The sequence below is a fragment of the Chelonoidis abingdonii genome, chromosome 1 (assembly GCF_003597395.2).
Source record: "Chelonoidis abingdonii isolate Lonesome George chromosome 1, CheloAbing_2.0, whole genome shotgun sequence".
Lineage (NCBI taxonomy): Eukaryota > Metazoa > Chordata > Testudines > Testudinidae > Chelonoidis > Chelonoidis abingdonii.
This window is the reverse complement of record NC_133769.1, coordinates 167,589,979-167,612,057: the sequence shown is the minus strand read 5'-3', so window position 1 is coordinate 167,612,057 and position 22,079 is coordinate 167,589,979.

Here is a 22,079-nt window from a genome sequence, read left to right as displayed (position 1 = left end):
CCTCCCAATTGCTATAGTGCACAGGACCCCCAAAATTCTTTAATTCAGCACTGTCCCCATTTCACTCGCTTGTCCCTGCTTTAGTTGAAGATCCTTTCCTCTCATCCGGCAGCTCAGATGGGCATTTGTGAGCATGAGCAGCATATACGTTCAACTGTGGCCTCTTCCAAAGCCCATCGCAGGCAAAATCCCTATTGGCTGCAATGGGCTTTTGATCAGGCCATTAAAGTGATGTGCACACATTTCTTCAGATCTTGTGCGCGCGCGCGCACACACACACACAGTCTGAAAAAAAATCCCCTAATCCCCTTCCCTTTAAAGGTGAATGATTACGGTGTCAACAACTGCAAAGACAGCTCCTGGTAGACAGGCCAATGAGTGAAGAGGCTCTTGAGGGTCAGCAGATACCATGTGGAATCTGACCCTGTGATAAAAGAAAGGAGGATCGTCTCACAAAGGGAGAAGCTGCAGAAGTGCTCCGCAGCCTGACGTCTCCAAACAGAGAGTTACAAGAAGTTAGAGATGGAAAAACAATTATTTTTTCTATTGCAGCAGCAGCTGGTAGCCCCAGTCATGGACACAGGCCCCATTGCGCTAAGTGCTATACAAACACAGAACCAAAAAGATGTTCCTTATTCCAAGAGTTTACGAGCTAAGATCACGCAACCCATTCTATATTGCATCACACAATCGAGAGGTGGCACAGAAGCATTACTTAAGTGACAATTGTTGCTGTGTCTATTTACTAAATGATTTCGTCTAAGATAAAGCCCAACCTGTTAGGAATGCATGTAGCTATGACAAGTGTCGTGCGAAACAAGATGGATCTAGTCTGAGGCTGGTACTTGGATCTAGTCTGAGGCTAGGTCTACAGTGGAGGGGGGAGTCAACCTAAGATACGCAACTTCAGCTACGCAAATGTGAGGACGGCGGCGAGTCGATCGCTGCCACTCCCCCATCGACTCCGCTTCCGCCTCTCGCTGCAGTGGATTTCCAGAGTCAACAGCAGAGCAATTGGGGATCTATTTTATTGCGTCTACACTAAACGTGATAAATTGATCCCCCTATAGATCGATCACTACCCGCTGATCCAGTGGGTAGTGTAGATGTACCCCGAGGTACCTTTTTATTTGCGACAGAGGGAGAATGGTGTAAGAGTCACACACCCAGGCATGCTACACTGCAAAATACACAGCAGACACCAATATTATTAGCTAACCAAGAATAGACTGACAGATACTTGGATCAATGGGCAAGCTACAGCCGCAAGAGGCAGTGAAGCACAGTGTGAAGGGAAAATGAGCACCATTTACAACATGGTTTAGGAGCGGAGCTACACCCCATCCTGCTCAGATAGATTCCCTCTGGATACTACCCTTTTGTTTCTCCAGGAGCACAAGCTCTGGGAAAAGCTACTTGTACCTTCTCTCTGTGTAGCACCTTCATGCAGAGCAGCCTTAATGGAGCACCGAGGGCTCAGTCCTGTCAAATAGTAGCTATTACCATAACCCAGCAAAGTATTTAAGCATGTGAGCAGTCTGCTGGATTTCAGATGGGATTATTCCTGTGCTTAACTTTAACCATGTGCTTAAGTACCCTACGGCTGAGGGCCAGAGTGCTCAGCAGGATCAAGCCCCAAATATTTTGTGCTGTTTTGGAGGATTTGGGGGGTGGGAGGAAGAGCTGTGTTCTACTATATAGCAAGTCAATCATTTCAATACTGTATTTGTTTTCACTGTTCATTATTACAGGAAATAGAAATGGCAAAAGATTATATTTTGAATTGATTTGGCCAACCTTAAATTATCTTGGTTGGTTGTTTTTTTTTAACTCCAGGTTACAATCTTACAGTCAGGTTGGTCCAACAACAGGAGTGCAAGAGTATTACAAAATAGAGTAAGAAATGCTGCATTCAAGCTCGCACGCAAGCTGGGGTGAGTGACAGGACTGCTGACATTCAGATCAAGCTTGTCTGCATTCTTTCTGTCTTTCAACAGCAACCTGCCAACAGATTGCCCTACTCTAGTTTTCTGTAGGACAGAGGTTAAGTTTATTGTACCAGGAATGGCTGAAGTCATCCATGTTCTAACCTCCAGCACAGAGACTATTACAGCTGTAGAGACAGAAGCCCTGATTCACCAAAGTACTTAACCATATGCCTAATTAAGCACATGAAGTAGTTTCATTAATGACAATAGGACAACTCACACACTCCAAATTAGGCACATACTTAGTAGTTTTGACGGTTTGGAGCCAGATTCACTAGACCAGCCACAGACAGACAGAAATTAAACATCCCTGTGCCTGCTGAGCCACTTGCTTAGCAGAAGGGACAATGTTAATGCCAGCAGAAGGCTCCTATAAAAGTCTACCAGCAGGGGTTACATTACGGCTCAGAGCATTCACCGCCTCCCTAGTCCAACACCAAGGTAGGATAGGGTCAAGGTTATGAGCAGATCCCAGCAATGTCTGTTTTGAGGCCCCATTTGAGCCTTTTGGGGCATTGCCTAGATGGTTTTATATATCACGTTATGCCACTTTCTCCATGCACTCATCCACACAGAACAGTTTCAGGGAGTCAGTAGGAGGTCATGCTAGCCATGTGACCAAATCATTATAGTTAACACCTTTTCATGACTGCAGTCACACACTGCACTGTTCAGTCTTCTACAGCTGTTGTTTCTTATTCTGTCATCACACCTAGGATACAGAACAGGCACCTCATTTCAAACATTTGTGGCTTTTACACCAGCTACTTTGTCAGTACCCACATTTCACAACCACATAGAAGTGTGGTTAAAATGAACATTGCGTATAATCTGGTTTAGTTGTCATGGACACTGATTTAGGGTTCCAAACATTTTATTCAGGCATGTAACTATCCCCTGGTCAATGTCATCTTCATTGCAGATGTCATCTATTATGATGGAATCCAAGTAGCAGAAACTGTCTACTTGTTTGATGTCTACACTCTTAATAACTACGTTAGCCTGTTTCTTGATTTTTGATGTTACCATTAGTTTGGTCTTTTGTTCATTTATTTTTAATCCCAGTTCTCTAGCTGGCGTGTACAGGTTAGTTGTTGCTTCTTTGTTGTATTCCTCTTTAGTATTAGCATTACAATATCGTCTGCAAAGTCAAAGTGATTGATAACTTGCCCTGGATGTAGCCTCCACCAATGCTTCAGAACACTGAACTACAAAGGCATTTTCACTCTGTCTCTCTCTCTCTGGTCCAATGCCTATTTAAATATTTTTCCCTAATGGAAAAGTTAAAGAGAAAGCTATTTCTAATGAATTGTGTGTGAGTGTGAGAGAAAATATGACTCTGAAACCTGATAGATTGGAAACCCCAGTCCCAGGGCTGGCTTTAAGAAATGCGGGGCCCAATTCAAACATTTTCAGCAGGGCCCCGGCAGAGACGACTAAAAAAAATATATATATATATAAAAAGCCTTTCATTTCTTAGCAACTGGTTCCCTATAAAAAGTTCTGATTTAAGGGATGTGCCACAGTATGTATGTTTTGTATCAATAGGGTTACCATACATCCATATTTTCCCAGGAGGAATTTTTAAATTTTAAAAATTCTTCCCGGATGGCGATTTAAGAACCAAAAACCCTGACATGTCCAGGAAAATATAAATGTATGTTAACCCTACCTAAAGTTCTTTTTTTAAAAGATGGGCCTGAACTAGAAATAAGCTCCGTTTCACACGTGTGGGTCCCCGCCACTCCCTGGGGGTGTGCCAGGGTAATCAGATGTACCGATTTTATAAGAACAGTCCTGATTTTTGGGTCTTTTTCTCATATAGGATCCCATTACTCCCCACCCCCTGCCCCGATTTTTCACACTTGCTGTCTGGTCACCCCAGGATATGCACCTGTGTGAATCCCAACTGCTCTCTGCCCCCCTCATGGAAGCAGGTGTGCAGGGTTACTGCCCTGGGAACTACAGGGCACCACTGGACATGGGGCTGGCTGGAGGCAGGGCAGGGGCCGACTGGAGGTAGGGTCTGGCTGCAGGCAGGGCAAGGGGTGTGGGGCTGGCTGGAGACAGGGGGGTGTGGGGCGGGCTGGCTGGCTTCAGGCAGGGCCACAGGGCGGTGTGGCATGGGTTGGCAGGGCTGGAGACAGAGGAGTGCGGGACTGGCTGGCTTCAGGCAGGGGTTGGCTGGAGACAGGGCAGGGGGTGCAGGGCTGGTGCGGGCAAGGGGTGCAGGGCTGGTGCGGGCGGGGGTGTGTGGGGCTGGCTGGCTTCGGGCAGGACCGCAGGGGGGTGCGGCAGGGGTTGGCTCGAGACAGGGCAGGGGGTGCGGCAGGGGTTGGCTGCAGGCAGGGGGTGCAGGGCTGGCTGCAGACAGGACAAGAGGTGTGGCAGGACAATGGGTGCGGGGCTGGCTGGAGACAGGGGCTGGGTGTGGGCATGGCAGGGGGTGCGGGGCTGGCTGGAGACAGGGCAGGGGGTGTGGGGCTGGTGTAGGCAGGCCAGGGGGTGCAGGGCTGGTGCGGGCAGGAGGTGCGGCAGGGCTGCCTGCAGGCAGGGCAGGGGGTGCGGGGCTGGCTGGAGACAGGGGCTGGCTGCGGGCAGGGCAGGACAGGATGGTGTGGCAGGGGTTGGGTGGAGACCGGGCAGGAGGGTGTGGCAGGGGCTGGCTACAGGCAGGGCAGGGGCTGGCTACAGGCAGAGCAGGGCACGGCAGGGCAGCCAGGGTGTACGGGGGCAAGGGGTATAGCCCAACCTGCACGGTAAGTGCCCCCTCCTCCTCCCTCCCCCACCAGGATAGCAGCAGCAGCCCTGGGCTATTTAAAGGACTGGGGTGGCAGAGGCAGCTGGAGCTCCCCCACTATCCCAGGGCTCTGGGGGCTATTTAAAGGGCCAGGGGTTCCCCTGCTTCTACTGCCCAGGCCCTTTAAATAGCCAAAGGAGCCCTGGGGAAGCAGTGGGGCTCCAGTGGCTATTTAAAGGTCCGGGACGGTAGAAGCATCTGGAGCCACAGAATTTTTAAATAGCCCCCAGAGCCCCGCAGCCCTACCCCAGGTCTCCTGCAGTGGGGCTCTGGTGGCAGTTTAAAGGTCCTGGGACTCCAACCCCTGCTGGGAGCCCCAGACCCTTTAAATTGCCCCCTGGGGAAGCCCAGTGACCCCGGTATGGCACACCGGCTCTTGCTGGTATGCCATACCGGGGCTTGGGCACGGCCCGATTCAGGGGAATCGGTGGAATCAGCCTAAAGCCGGCCCTGCGCAGTCCAGTCCTCCTGCATCCACCACTCTTTCATTATTTATTCACACCAAGAGGGAGGTTGCAGTGCACATGCTGAGAAGCAGAAATTTAGGTGCCAAAGAAAGTTTTCCCTGAAAACTTGGGTGCCAAGTGAGTTTAGGGACCTACAGGGTTTGGCGGGAGTTTTGTGGATTGGAGAGCCAAAACTAGGATGTAGGTTCCTAAACACAAGACTTAGGCTCCTAAGTACCTTTGTGGATCTGGGCCCAAGCGTTTGTCTCTCCTCTTGCTGAATGAATGACCCCAGCAAAACAACGAACCCTACAGGGAAAAGAGTGACACTAACAATACACAAAATGCTCTCAAATATACAAACAGCAAAATATTTTCTATAGCCTTTCAGTTACACTAATCATAGGTGTTAATTTATTACACACCATTGTTATACTGTTGCAGACAGAAGGATGATTGTTATGTTAACAGCATCTCTTTAAACTTCTCAGTACGCATATGTCATCATCATACATTACATATGGGGAAACTGAAGTAAAGCGGTTAAGTGACTTGCTCAGGATTACAGGACTACATGGGGTAAGTGGCCAGGGTTGCAACTGAGAATTATCTGCTCTTTCCATTCGGCATTTGATCCCCAGGCTGTATTTTATGCTTTGATCATTGAGTAATAATGACAGCTGGCATTTGCTATAGATGGCCAAAATCAGAGGGGAAGTTAAATGAAAGCTTTGTAAAAGAGATCGAAAGTCCCAAGATATGGCACACATGACAGATTTTAATCTCAGACAGCTATTGGGTAGTAACGTTTACAGCAATAATCCAGGAGCTTTGTGAATGCTGTGGTAGGTAACATTCTGGTTCAATACACTGAACACACAGTTAAAAGACAATTTTGGACTGCCTGTCCACTGTAAATGGATTAGACAGGTACCTGGAGCTAAAGTGGAATCCTTGAGCCAGTGAGCATGAGTTTAACTGAATTTAGGATAATAAGGAAAAATAATAGAGTAAGCCAGTGGGCAAAAGCATTTAGGTAGGTTCCAAAGACAATGTTTAAATATACATTAAAAAAAGACACTCCCCCCCACCCCCCCAAAAAAAAGAGAGAGAAGGAAAAGCATAACACAAGACCCAGAGAAGAGAAAATCTATTTCAACAGGAAGACCTGGAGAAAATGTATGTAATACACATGCCTCAATGATAACCCCCATCTCTGGCATGAGCATTGGAGCCTTGGGAACGGTCAGCCCCTTCTGCCTCAAGCACATATAAAAGAAAAAAAGAGCAAGTAATTCTTCCCTGGGAGCCGACACGTAGGAATGAAATTGGACTCCACTATTTACATCATCATTAAAAATTAGTAAGCACATCAGCTAGTTCAGCCCATAGAATCAATCTCAAAACACACTGGCCTATCATGAAAGTGTCTGTCATGTGCCTGGTGTCAATACTCAGTGATCGCTACAGTAGTACGCAAGAGATGCCAGCAGCAGGACTGATAAAGAAAAAAGCAGTTTATAAAATAGTTTATAGTATCCATAAAAGGACTGATACTTGACTGGACAGCAGAACACATTGTGTTGAGTCACTTAGTCTTTATGCTCACAGATTAGATTGCATTGGAATTTTTTTATTTTTTTTTAGATATGGGAAATTTACAGCACCAGATACACACAAAACACAACCTCACTGATGCTAACACTGGTCAGTGGGAGCAGTGAGATTTGTTTTTAGTGCCTTGTTGATTAAGCTGGCTGAAAGCAAATGTAACTTCACAGAAGAGATGGCAGCAGAACTGACAGACAAAAGAAAAAGAAGTTAACCTCCCATTTCAGGAAGTGCAGAGAAAAAAAAAATCACATGACTAAAGTGACTCCAGTAATAAAGAAGAATTGATCATCCGGAATTCAGAGGGGTACACTTTCTTACATAGTGCAGACAGACTGATTCAGACAATTTCTTCTGGGGGTCTGGAATACACTAATTCTCTTTTCAGCTGGCTCAGTACTTCCGCAGTTCTTCCATCCTCTGCACTAAGCAAGTGCATCAAAATTTAACCATGAGAGACAAGATGAGGGAGGAAATATCTTTTATGGATCCAACTTCTGTTGATGAAAAAGATAGCCTTTTGGGCCACACCCAGCTCTTCTTTAATCATGGCAATTCTAGACGGGGCAGTTGCGCCCTCATCACTGAAAGCTAAAGATCTTACCACTGTCTCCTACTCAAGAGCCAAACGGTGCCTCTACTTAGATGCAAGCCGCTCCAGATAACATTTCACCTGAGGGGAATTACTCAGAGTTTAGGCTGGTCAAAGTATATGCATTGCAGTTTAAGACTAAGTGAACCAGGTTGGAGAAGACAAGAATAGGCCCAAACTATGAACTGAAATGGAATCTTTGTGGCATTTGGGGTGGAGGAGGGACACTTGATATAAATATAATTTATGTTTATTTCCTCACACCTCTGCACTTCCACTTCAGGCTGTAACTAGGCAGTTCCCAAGTCACACAAACACTCTTTACTCACATTAGCAGTCCCATGGAGTTGACTATCTGTGCTAGCAAGTGTTGCAGGATTGTTTCCAAATATATTGGCATCCTTGCAGTGTTTCTTTCTCATGAGGTCTCCAGCCTGATTTCTAAACCAAAGAGCATCCAACATTTTTTGAACTTCCAAAAAAATATCCAAACCTCTTAGTGTTTCCAGGCTCACCCCCAGTACACCCACTTTATTTTAGAACACAGATTTGTTGCTTTTCTCTACACATAAGCAGCAGCTATCACACAGTACAAGCTTTGTAGCTATGAAGAATGTACATCTTCCTTGGGCTGGTTCCTCTTGCCCAACCTCTTGCCCAAAAGCAAAGTGTTCTGTTCCCAAACGTCATTGTGAACTGAAATTTCCACTAAAATCTGGGGCTAAATCTTCCTTTCAACAAGGCCACCAGCCTCTAGCATCCTGAGATGCATGAATCCAGAAAGGATGGCCTCAAACTTTTTATTGCCAACATTGGACAGCCATGCCAAACTACTTGTTGCCTTGGAAGCTAGAAACAGAAAAGACCTATTCAGTCATACAGTCCCAGTCAATCCTGCCATGGCATAGTGAGCACCTTATAATGCTCCTCTTTGTATTTTACAAGACCTTCAGCCTTCTGCAAGGAGACCACATAATGAATTCCTATTTTTCAAGTTACACTTTTTATAAGAAATACATAAAAAAGGTGAAATTTCAGACCAATTTAAAAAATGAAATTTTGTCTCCTATTCCACAAAAAATGGAAATGTCTCTAGCCCAATGCAAATCATTTACATGTGTGCCAAGTAAATACAAAATGCTACCAAATCCAAATTATCTACTCACTTGCACTAGCAGGATCCAATCTTGGAACCTTCCACTCTTGGTAGTGTTTTAGATTCACTTTGTACAGGCATGCGTGATGAAAGGGAGTTATGAAAAGTATCCCTCAACTGAGGTAATGCACAGTCAAAAACTCTAATAATTAATCAAGTATCATCCAAAGCATTTCAGGTGTTAATGAAGAACACACACACTATGGAGTGTTGAATGAGAACTGGTCTAGAGAATTTGAGCATTTTAGTGCACTGGAATTTATTGCCACAAGATGTTGCTGAGGGCAAATACTTAGCTAGATTCAAAAAGAGATTGGATATTTATTAAATAGCTGGTCAGAAAATTCCTTCTTCCTCGCCCCCCCAAAAATATCAAAACACAATTTTTTATCTGAAAACAGAACGTTTTGATTTGGAAATGCCACTGTAGTGCATCATGAGAGATGTAGTTTGGTCAGAGGTCTAGCCTATGGGAGAGAATGGAAGTATCCAAACTATATCTTCCATGAGGCACCATGATCTTCTCTCTTTCTTAGCTGCTGTGGCACATCATGGGAGAACGTCTATGGAGACAGTCTCCTGGGGAATCCAGCCCATAAAGGAGAATGGGAGCATGAGGCAGCCAAATTACAGCTCCTATGAGGCACCACAGACCATTTTTTAATCCAAACTTTGCAGTTTCCAGATGTTTGTGTTGTCAATGGAGAGTCTAAAATTTTCCACACAAAGCAGACCCTTTTCACATATATCTTCGTTCAGTCAAAAAACACAAATTTTCCATTAAAAAAGAGTTTTGATTAAAATTTCTTTGCTAGACCTAATTTATATAAATAACCCAAATATTTAGTTATCATATAGTCTTGCCCCTTCATTTTCAATTTAAACCAATGTTTAATGAAAAAAATCCCAGGTTTTACAAAAAGTATTTTCCCCCCTGATTTTCACCCTACTTTTGTATCATTCGAATATATAAAAATTACTTGTTTTATTTGGAAAATACAATACATTGCATGAGATATATGTATTATGATAATACATTAATCTGTGTGTATATGTAAAGCTGCCTGTTGAAGTAAGGCTACATTTATTAGTCTAGAACAGGGGAGGGCAAACTTTTTGGCCTCAGGACTGCATTGGGTTTTGTAAATTGTATGGAGGGTCGGTTAGGGGAGAGGGTTGTGGCCCGGCCCCCACCTCCTATCTGCCCTATTCAACCCCCCCGTTCCCTGACAGCACCTCTGGGACCCCTGCCCCATCCACACACCCCCGTTCCCTGTCCCCTGACCGCCTCCAGACCCCTGCTGCCCCATCCAACCCCTCCTCTCATTCCTGATGGCCCCCCCAGGACCCCTGCCCCATTCAACCACCCCTTCTCCCTATCCCCTGACTGCTCCCAGAACCCCTGCCCCTGACTGACCCCAGCCGCCCCATCCAACACCCCTTTCTTCCTGACTACCCCCCCAAGTCCGCTGCCCCCAGTCAACTCTATTTCCCTCCCGACCAACATCTACACCCCCACCCCCTGACCACCACCCCAAACTCCCCTGCCCCCTTACCACGCTGCCTGGAGCGCCGATGGCTGGCAGCGCTACAGCCGCACTGCCCGCCTGGAGCTGGGCCATGCTGCCGCCGCCATGCAGCACAGAGACCGGGTCAGGCCAGGCTCTGCAAGCTGCGCTGCCCTAGGAGCTCACAGCCCCACCACCCAGAGCATTGCGCCAGGGGCAGAGTGAAGGAGCTGAGGCTCTGGGGGATGGGGAACAGCAGGGGCGGGGCTGGGGGTGAGCCTCCCAGGCCAGGAACTCAGGGACCAGGCAGAAGAAGGACAAGTAGCCATTTCTTGTTCCGTTCAGGTTATCAGAGGATCCCAGACACATCTCTCTGTGCTCTATCAGGATAACTTTACTTTTGTATTTTCTCTGATTGGTCTCTAAGGTTAAGGTCACTCTGGACAATGTTCATTTTCCACACAGATAGATGCAGTTTGTAACAGTCCTTTTCTTAATTGGGAGTGAAACTGGAGGGAAGGGAGCTAGTGAAGGGAGAGTGTGGGGAACTCTGGGAAGAGGAAGTGTCATGAGAGGAAAAAGTTCCCAAAGGGAATTAAAAGCAAAGAATGAGCAATTGGTTAGACAAAAAAAAGTTTAACTGGGGGAGGGCGGAAGAGGAGGATATATAAAAATTTGAAAAGATCCAACAAAGCACCCAATACATCCTCTGTGCAAGGCAAACAAAGGCAAATTTGCCACAAGGTACAGTTACCAATGTAGTAGGCATTTAAAAGTTGGTTAGGAACATTTGACATTTTTTTTTAAACTTAACATCTGTTCTAGAGAAGGTAGAAGTGAAAAAGGGAGGGGTCGGGGGGAAGAGAGTGACACCTTAGGCTTGCTTTTGACTTATCTGTCATTTCTCACTTCACTCCGCTGTCACGTACATGGTCCCTATTAAGGCCCGGTTGACCAAAGGGGTGTGACCATCTAGGCATAGTAATTACTGAGCCTGATATGTTGTGGGTCCCCTATAGTTTGTCGCTTCCAACCCATCCTGCCATTTGCCAATAAATTTGCTAGATCATTATTTTGTTGCAAGTGCTAGAGGCCCAACTTTATTCTCATTATTTACAAAAGAGAAATGCCACACCAGATCAGACCAACGGTTCCTCTACGGCAGAGATGGGCAAACTTTTTGGCCCGAGGGCCACTTCTGGGTATGGAAATTGTATGGCGGACCATGAATGCTCAAGAAATTGGGGGTTGGGGTGTGGGAGGGGGTGCAGGCTCTGGGGTGGGGCCAGAAATGAGGAGTTCAGGGTGCAGGATGGGGCTCTGGGCTGGGGTAGGGGTGAAGGGGATGAGGGCTCCAGCTGGGGGTGCAGAATCTGGGGTGGGGCTGGGGATGAGGGGTTGGGGTTACAGTAGGGTGCTCCAGGCTGGAACCGAGGGGTTTGGAGGATGGGAGAGTGATCAGGGCAAGGGCTTGGCACCCGGGAGGGGGGCAAGCTCCAGGCAGCGCTTACCTCAAGCATCGGCATGTCCCCCCTCCAGTTCCTACATGGAGGTGCGGCCAGGCTGCTCTCTGCATTGTCCCATCCACAGGCACCGCCCCTGCAGCTCCCATTGGCCATGGTTCCTGGCCAACGGGAGCTGCAGGGGCTGCGCTTGGGCATGGGCAGCGTGCAGAGCCCCCTGGCTGCCCCAACTTGTGGGAACCAGAGGGGGGACATGCCACTGCTTCTGGGAGTCGGGCAGAGCCATGGCATGCGCAGAGCATGTCCAACCCCCAACCTCGCTTCCTGGCTGGAGCACCAGAGTGGGGCAAGCCCCAGACTCTGCTCCCTGGCGGGAGCTTGAGGCCCAGATTAAAACGTCTGAAGGGCTGGATGCCACCCCCAGGCCATAGTTTGCCCACCTCTGCTCTACGGTCTCTAAACAGTGGCCCACAACAAATGCATCAGAGGAAGGTAGAAGAAACCATGTAATGGAAAGTGTTATAGGAAAATAAACTCCAGGCAGTTAGTGGTGTTCTTATGCAATGAAGCATGAAGATTTACATTCCTTCTAAAATATTGTTTTCTGTCTAATGTAAGTAGGGATATTCTCATTAGCTATATAAATCTCTACTCCTTTTTTCAATGTTACTAAGTTCTTGGGCTTAGCAATATCTTGAGGCAATGAGTTCCATACGTGAATTGCATATTGTATAAAAAAAACTGCATTTCCAAGTCTGGTGGAAGGGAAAATAGAAGATTGCCAGCATCTGTCAACAAATCAAGACTAGCCATAATCAGATTTAGGCTTATGCTGTAAAATTTGATTCCAGATCTAGATCCAAACCTAACCTTTCTGAAAGCACAGAGTTACTCTGATTCTATCCTATCTCTAGCACTAACCTAAATGATTGTCACTGCCAGAAGTTTGGTTTTAACTACTAGTTTCTATTTGAAAGTTGTGTTTAGAATTCACATAGGTTATAGGCTCTAGTCACTTCCATTTTTACTTATGTCAGGTCACATAACACTGGATGATGAAGACTGAGTAGAGACACTTTCTCTCTTGCCTTTGTCATGACACCTTTCGGCTCTTTAGACATTGATAAGCAGGGCTTCAGCTGCTAATATCCCATTTCCATTCCTCGCCTTTCCCAACTTGTCATCACCACTTGCTTTCTGCACAACCATCTGTGAAAGGAATCAAGTATTGCTCTCCTCCCTAGCTATGGCTAGGTTCCTCCCTGCTTTGCAACTATTGTCGTATGTATTTGTCTGATCACATGGTAAGGTTGCAAAGCAGGGAGGAACCTAGCCGTAGCTAGGGAGGAGAGCAATGTTTCTTCAGCCAGAAACTGGTTTTAAAGTACTGTTCTGCTCTGAATAATGATGATAAAAAAGGCACTTTCTAACTGCTGGCTTCAATGACTGAGATACGCTTTTACTGTTTTTAGTTCTCTAGGCCTTGTAGAGCCAGCATAGTTCACAGGAAGAGAGCTGGAGTCCATACGTACTTTAAATCATCAACAGAATTGTTTGCAGCTTTCTAGTCTGTTACATCTGTGCGAACCATTTGAAGGCCATCTGATTTCACAGGTGTCATAATTTTGTCTCAACATCCTTTATTACTGGTGATGATGCACGAAATGTAAGGAAGCCAGCTTGACTCTCAGAGCTCAGGCAGGGTTTGCAGGGCTGGCAGTTTGAGAAAACTTTTCTACTTTTAAACTGAGCATATTTGACCCAGACAGACAGACCAAGAAAAAAAATGGGACCCTACAGCACTTTATTTTCCTACAATGTCTCTTTTCAGAATAGGCCCATCTGTTAAGGAAGGGTCTGAAAGAGGACACTTGGTTTAGAGTAAATAGAAAGTGGCAGTCATAGGAAATGACTGGAAAGAAGGCACACGAGAGAGAGAGATCCAGGAAGTAGTTAAAGAGGATGTGGCAGAGTGAGAAGTGATATCAGATGACAAAAGAACAGATATTTTATGCTTCAGTGACTAGATCAATTATTCCATTTTCTGTATCAAATCAGAACTGGAAGAAATATGACTACAGCTGGAAAGGTAGATTATCTTCAAAAAACACTCTCAAAATTAGTAACATCAAATACATCAGCAAATAAATTATGCCCAACCCCATTCTTACAAGGGGGAAGGGTGTTTGTACTAACACAGTAATTAGAAGTTGAAGGCAATTTCCTTTTATTTTAAAGTTATTTTCACAAAAACATCTGAGAATCTGGAGTTATCTTTGCTCCAAGTGTACTACCTTCACAGCCTGCCAAATGCATGAGAAGCAGATACTGGTCAGAAATGGAAACTTTGACAGCAGTAAACCTCATCACACGCAAGTACCTCTGCCAGACTGACTAATGCAATTAAATTGCCCTTTCCGAAGCAGAGAACAAGAATTTCATCTCTATTAATTTTATGTTGCAGCAGCACTTAGAGGCCACAGGCCCTCATTGTGAAAAGGACAGTAGTAAAAAACAGTTCCAGCCCCGAAGATCTCACAATCTAAGTAGGAGGGACAGACAAAAGTGGGGGGGGGGGGAAAGAGGTGGAAACCAAAGGAGGGGGACTTCCCTAAGATCACAGGCAGAGCAGAGAAATGACTCCCAAGTCTCCCAAGTCCCAATCTAGTGCCCTATGCATTAGATCATGTCTCATGTACTTTAATGATCCAGCATCTTCCAAGCTGAATGTCAAGATGTCATATCACATAAGGATCCATTCGTTTTCAGTTGCCTTTGTGTTTGAATCACTTCCTTGTGTTTATATTACACAAATTCTACTTTTGCATTTGCACAATTAACCCCCCCGAAACCATACCGAAAACCACCTTTCTGGATGGTGTAACCCATGTTAGGCCCACATTTTCACCTCACACACCACTGGTAGTTAACTGTGATATTTATTCCACTCTGTACTGACAGTACAAATGCTAAGTCCTCCAACTAGAGCTATCAACCAACTATTGCCAGGTAGGCTTGGGAGGAAGGTCTCTCATCCCCTTGCCCCTGCATGTATAATATTGCAAAATAAGGCTATTGTGAGGTACGTACCTTCTTCTGAAGCATCAGGTTTTAGTCACTGTTAGCTCTTTAGAGCAGGACTGTTTGTTATTTTGCATATGTGCAGTACCTAGCATGATGGAATCCTGGTCCATGACTGGTGCTCCTAGGCTCTATGATTATACAAATAAATAATTATGATTGATAATATGGACTGGGGTCTGAAGCAGTTTATTCCTATCCAAAAAAAAAAACCATTACATGTTAAAAAATCACTGGCAAGGGGGAAAATATGGGTTTGTCTCTCTTTTTTGCTTCTCTATGAAGATGACCTGAAAGATTTTTCTTCTCTTCCCAAAACAAAAGTTTTTATCCTAGCTTCTTTTTTCCTATTAGAAATTCAGCTCTTGTCTGCCCTGCTTTCCCCTGAAAAACTCTGGATGACTGGAGAATTAGTAGGTATTAAAAACATCATGCAAGTGAAACCTGATCAACTGAGAGGAAAGGCGATTTTTATTCAGGCCATGTAAGGTCTTATTTTTATTATTTAACTCTGCACCCTGGGAAATGTAGAGAAAGATCTGTGTTTAAAAAAAATATTGTATTTCCCAACACACACACTCACACTCTCCCTACTCCTATTACCAAAGCTCTGGGAAAGCTCCCCATTCAGTTTAGGTCTCCAAGAAGTCTCTGAGCAGAACTAGGGAAGATGGAGATATCGTTAAAAATTCTCTCTATTTTATTACGGTTCTCACAGTGTTTGGTGTTTTTCTTAAAGCTCCAGCCACTGAAATCAGGTTACTATTGGAAAATCTCAGCTTTCATTTTAAAAAAAATTCTAGTTCTCGTAATTACTGGGGGTAGGGGGGAACCACATTGAAAATGTGAACCCTACAAGTTTCAATTCCAGAAGGCATATAAAAAGAACCTCAAATGTGTTGCTTGTTTGTCTTTTAAATGTCACAATTTTTAAGCAAGTATAAGGATTTTTGAATCCTTGGGTTTTGCAATTCTGTCAATATCTCTCAGGTTAAAAAAACAAAACACATAGCAAACAAACAAAAAGACACCTTTCAGACTCCCTTTATACACCAGAGAGAAGCAAAAAGGGATCACTTCCCAGGTCATTTAAAAAGATGAATTCTACAGATGCATTTTCTTGTATTTTCTTGGGAGGGATAGGAGCGACTGCATCGTCCACACCTGTGATTCTTGAGATGAGAGATGCAGTATTTTCTATATCCACGCTGTGTGTGAATCAGAGTAAACAGACTCCACAGCAGAGCCAGATAAGGCTGTTGTACATACAGATCATATTTAGATTGCATTTACACCACAGCAAGAACAAGAAGTGCTGCATTGGCTCATTCATATTTTGTGTGTTGCAGTCATGGGGAAACCCCAGTGAATCATGAACTGTGCTTTCCCTAGGGCTTCTCCGAAAATCTGCATCTCTAATAGAACTTCTCATTTATTCCTTTCCCAGACAGGGGACATTGACATTATTACAATTTGGTATTTTAGCAAAAAACTGTTATTAAAGCATTTACTAAGTAGACCAAAACGTATCCTTACTTGCTAGACAGAGAACGGCCATCATTGTCAAAAAGCACAACTGTAGCATCTTCATCCTCAAATTCCTCCACTCTCTCCCTACTGAGGGCCTGATTCAAGGAAAAATACCCATGCAGGACACCATTTAGGTATATGCTCAACTTCAGTGGGACTTAAACATGGGCTGAAACCTAGTCCTGTTCAGACCCTTATTCAGACCTATTGGGTCTAATATGCTTAGCTTTAAACATGAATGAACTGGGGCCTCAATTTAGAATCCAGGTTAAACCTGCCCTTTCTCCTTAAAAATTTTTCATAAATTTGATCAGACAGCCTCATATTAGCCTCTTCCCTTCCTTTCCCATCTAAGCACTGGTCTCCTATCTAGTCCTTCCCAACAATCTTGTTACTCTTGTTGCAAAAGCCTTCTCATCTGCAGCGTCTAACATTGCAAATAAAGAGATGGAGCAATCACCATAAAGTTCGATTCTCACCTGAACACTATTTTACTTTCTTGTCTATACCTGAAAGATTCTTCCCCGCCCCCCCCCGCTTCTATTATTGAATATTACAGCTTGTCGAAATATTTTATTAACCAAAAAAGAAAAGGAACCCACTACTCCATCAGAGAATGTGGTTTCATCAAAGTTGACACGCTCACATGAAAAAATGTTGATTTAAACATGTTTTTAAATTTTCCCCATTGGAAAATTTGAATTGACAGTTTGAAACTAAATGAATTTTTGTATCATCTTAAAATGTCATTTCATATTGGTTTTTGAAAACAAAAACATTTTGGTTTTCCATTTTCAGTTTTTGGATGTTTGGTGTTGTTTCTGCTACTCTCTTTTCTTTTTCCTCTCTCTCTCTCTCTCTCACACACACACACACACTTTTACCCCAGCTTGAACAGTCTTTGTGTTTTCCTACTTTTTCCAGTTGGAGAACAATATAAATAATGTAAAAAGTGGGTTTCCACCCACTTTTCTAATTTTAACCAGTGTCTAGTAGAAAAGGAGGGAGAGTTAAAGAAAAGAAAAAAAAAGGAGGCAATGAACTCTGAAAATCCAAAACTGGGAAAATAACATTTTTTTTGTTTCTCAAAACCAAACATTTTAAGACAACAACAAAAGTTATTTCAACATTTTTTGGTTGTTTCAAAACAAAAAAAAATGAAAAGAAATTTCATTTTGTGCCTGGAAAAAACATTCTGCAGACAACCTGCCATTTTTCGTTACTATGGGATTTTCCCCCATTGGAAAAAACTGGGAGTGTTTTCCAAGCAGCCCTGTGGCATACAACAATTAAACTTGACTTCTGATTGAATGCACCATCAAACAATGTCTATTGTTCACATCCTAAAAGGTCAATACTGTCAAAGACTGGTGTAATAAATATCCAAGTAGATAGCAAATTTTTACTGAACTCTGTGCATAGTAATAACCAGTCAGAATAGCCTGCTATTCACTGTGGAGGAGCTAAATCAAACATGCAAAAATCTCTGCTTCCTGATTATCAGAGCTTAGCTGGTTATTAGAGCTGGAGTTCATTGGACTAAAATTCCCATTATTTCACTTTCACAATATTGACAGTCCTCGTTTGCAATCCTGATCAAAGAAAAATAATGGTTGGACAAAGAAAATATTGTGACTGTTCATTGAAATGTGTTCACATGAGGTATATTTGCATGCTTATTTTGAAAGCTCTCTGTGGTTTCAAAGTCACTAATCTGGACTGGGAGGGGAAACAGTACCCTGTGGCTCCTGTGATCAGTCACAGTTTAAACAGTGAATCACAAAGAGTAAATACTTGAATCAGTTACAAACACTTCATGTGAAATCCATAAACTGAAATATGTTTGGAAAAACAAACTCATAAAATCAAAGTCACTCAGATAATTTTGACCAGTTAACAGAAAAGTATACAAAAATCAAAAGCTTCTTCTCCAAAAATTTGACAACACATAAAGGGGTAAAATTAATAAAATAAATTTTCAGAGAACAGTTCACACAGCTCTGCTATTTGTCATCTTTCAGAATCCAATTTTTTCAGCACCTGGCATTTAATCATGTAGTTGTGATGGATCTGCTAAGCAGGGGACTACAACTCCCATCAATCCCCTACCCAATGCAAATCACTTTTCCTGGACCATTTCAATCCTGAACCAGGAAGTGGCTGGGCTTGGTTTGGGAATTGGGACCAGCAGCTACATGGCAGGCAAGGAGCTGGAGGCAAACAGAACAGTATGCAGAACTGTGAGTGGAACAGACAAGAGAGTGACTGCCAGATGTTACAGCTGGGTGTGGGTCTGCATGGACTTATGGGGAAGCAGCTGCAGGCAGAGGGGCCCTTACTTTTATAGAGGCTGGACAGGAGAGGGCACCCCAGGCACTAGGCCTGAACAGCCTTGACTCTCGATTGGACTGCTCCAGGAACCCAAAGAAGAATTACTATTGCTCACTTTGAACTGTAGGTGTTTAAGCCTCTGTACCTAGGGTATTTGCAGCCTTTCCTGCCATCCCTAATGAAATGCCCTTTCCTTTAGCCATGTGTCTGTGTGGTTTTGGGCCCCACCAGGGCTAGCACCTAGGAGTCCTGGCTGCTGAAGCACCTGTGGTGTTTGCTTCCGAATCACAGTACACCGAGAATGCTAATGGCACCCTGGAGGTTTGATGGGCTTTATTACTGAGCAATGGCAATAATTACACAGTATATTGTGACACTTCTGAAATTCATAGTCATAGCCAAGAGATTACCAGATAATCCTAATTATGGGAACTGTCCATCTCAGAAAACTCTGGTGTCTACACCAAAGCAGGCACAGGAGAAGGCTATACAATTTGGTTACTGTGTATCACACTGCAGCAGCAGGAGTGGCTAAGGCAGCCAGTTCTTGAGTGATAGTCCTTGCCCCAGATAATGCAGGTCTAAGGCACAGGGCCAGAGAATGAAGCTGGTGCACTACTAGTGCTTGAGGCCTTCTGTGCTTTCCTTTTTGCTCTCTTCACTTTCCCTCCCCTAACCATCCTCTGACTCCCTGGTGCAGCCCTCTAGGGTAGCCTATTAGCTGCATCTTCTCAGCTTGCATTATTGATGCTGAAAGTTTAAGTCTCCCTTACAAATGTCTTTCAGCTTGAGCCTAGGTCTGCCCAGTAGCCTCAGAGCATCCACAAGTTCTCTATTCAAGAGATATTTTTGAATATGTCCTTTGTCCATCCACTTACTCTGGCCCTGCAGCTCTTCTTATACTGACCTGCTGGGCCCTGATTGGCTGTGTGGGAATCAGCCACTCTAGGCAGCTTCGAGGACCTCTCTACTGCCCTTTTCTGAGGCAGGGTGTGACAAGGCCAGAAGGCCTCCAGCAGGAGGCCTCAGAGCCTAGTCCACCCCATCACACTCGCATATTCTCCATGTCCTCTGAAGGTAGGCCAAGAAGTAATGGCCTTAATTTGCAACAAGAAAAATTTTAGTGAGATAGTAGGACAAATTTTCTAACTATAAAGGTAGTTAAACTCTGGAATAGTCTTCCAGTGAAGGCTGTGGAATCCCCATCATTGGAGGTTTTTAAAAATAGGTTGGACAAACACCTGTCAGGAATGATCTAGGTTTATTTGGTCCTGTCCTAGTGCGGGGGCAGGGATTTGATGACTTCTTGAGGTCATTTCAACCCTACATTTCTATTATATGCTTGGTCAGTTGGCCTTTCTGTTGCAAGAATTAAGCTAGTCATCTAGCGATAAATTGTGCAGTGTAGTTGATCATAGCAGAACTTGTACACAACTTCTAGTTTGGCATTACCTATTAGAACTTCTGGTGTAGTCAACACACCTTGTGCTATAATCATTGTCTTCTTTAGACTGATGGTTAGTCCAAATTTGTCACAAACAATCACAAAGTTATTGCAAAGTCGCTCCTCTTCATCGCATGTGATGAGCACTGCATTATTATTGAAAAGAAGTTCTCTTATCAGTAGGTGTGTGACTTTGCTGTTTCCTTGTAGACAAGCAAAGTTGAGTTTTCCATCTGACTCTTGGTGCTAGATAAGAAAGCATGACAAAGCAGCAGAGAGAAGACTATACCAAAGAGTGTTGTGCCAAAACACATCCCTGTTTGATTTCAAAACTGTCAGACTGATCACCATCACAGTAGACTGTAGCCTTCATGCCATCATGGAAGGATTGAATCAGACTGCTGCACACTCGGGGACAATCAGTTCTCTCTAGCAATTGGAAATGGACCTTTCTGCTGATCAGGTCAAAAGCCTTTGGAAGATCTATGAAGGTCACGTAGAGAGATTTCCCTTGTTCTTGACACTTTTCTTGCAAAGTCCTTAGTGCAAAGACCATGTCAGTAATCAATCTACCATTATGGAAGTTGCACTGACTATCTGGACATACATGTTCAGCAAGAACATGAAGTCTTAAGAATGATCTCTGTGAAAGCCTTGCCAGCAGTACTAAGGAGAGAGATTCCGCCATAGCTGTTGAAATCACTCCAATATCCTCTGCTTTTATGCAATGTAAGGATGTTGGCATCCTTCATGTCTTGTGGTATCCCTTTTTTCCTCCAGCAGGCAAGTAAGACATTGTACAGATGTTTAAGCACAAGCTGACCTCCTTGGTTCAGTATATTAACTGGAATTCCATCTTTTCTTGTGGCACTTCCTGGTGCTAGGGAGGTGATTGTCTTTTCAAGCTCATTTATAAAGGGTTCTATATCAAGCTTTTTTTTTTTTTTAGTCTGAAGCCTGGAGATCACATTTAGCACTGCTTCAGAAACAGAGATTTCACATCCACAGAATTTGTAATAGGGTTACAGCCAGCATTGCATCTGTTTGCTTCTGTCAATGATGATATCTCTGTTAAGAGATTTGAGTAGGGCAGTCTTCTCGACAGAAAGACATACTTATTTCTTGCTTCCATTGCACAGACTTCTTAGACCTCCATTCTTAGGAGTGGCAGCATTTAGTTTAATATATTTGTCATTTTAATGACTAATACTGCTTTTTTATTTTTCTTTTTTTCAGTTTAACCATTTTAACTTTCACAGGAACTTAAGCGGGAAGTTAGGGTTAAGGCAGTGCTGACAGCTAGGCTGCAGGTGCTCCCTTCACAGCCCAGGGGCCCAAGGCATCCAAAAGCAAGATACGGGAGAGGCTGCTGTCCTGACCCACTGGAACAGAAACCACCCCACTCAGAGGCACAAAGAGGAGGATGTGCCCATGACTGCAGGGGAGGCCACCCCAATGCTGAACAGCTCCTGCGTGGGGATGGCCCCTGCACTCCTGGCCATGAGTGTGTGAGGCCAGGAGAGCAAGCCTGCAGAGGACTTCCTGCATGCCCATGGGGCCGGTGATGGTGGATCCTTGCGGGTAGTAGGTGCAGGAGGGGCTACACTTGCATTACTGTAAACAGTGGGAAATTTCTGTGTGAGTGTGAGGAGAAATCAATATTTAACAATGACTCCTGATTTAAATCAAATCCCGCCAAACCTACCCATCCTCAAAGGATGTTTGTATCTTCTCTCACGTATCGAGTCAGTATGATTGAGCATACTGCCTTGCTGTTTAATGCAATGCACTCTTGGCCATTCTGAGGTATCTTGGGAGAGGAGTTCACATTGTGGCAGAGATATGCTGGACATTTTGCTTCAATAACTGGAAGCGTTTCTTCAGACCATGCTGCAACCCAGTCTTCATCTTGTCCAGTTTTTTCACCAAATGCTAAGGTTGCAGCTATATGAGTATTCATCCTGAGTGTGCATCAGCATTCAGGGGATGTGCAGTTGATGACACAGATAGCTTCCTTGAGATTCATAGTGAATTGGAGGCATCTTTCTTGGTCTTTTGTGATGTTGACGTTAAAGTGTGGACAACAGCTTTGTTTGGGACAACAGGATTTCCATAATGAAAGCCTTATT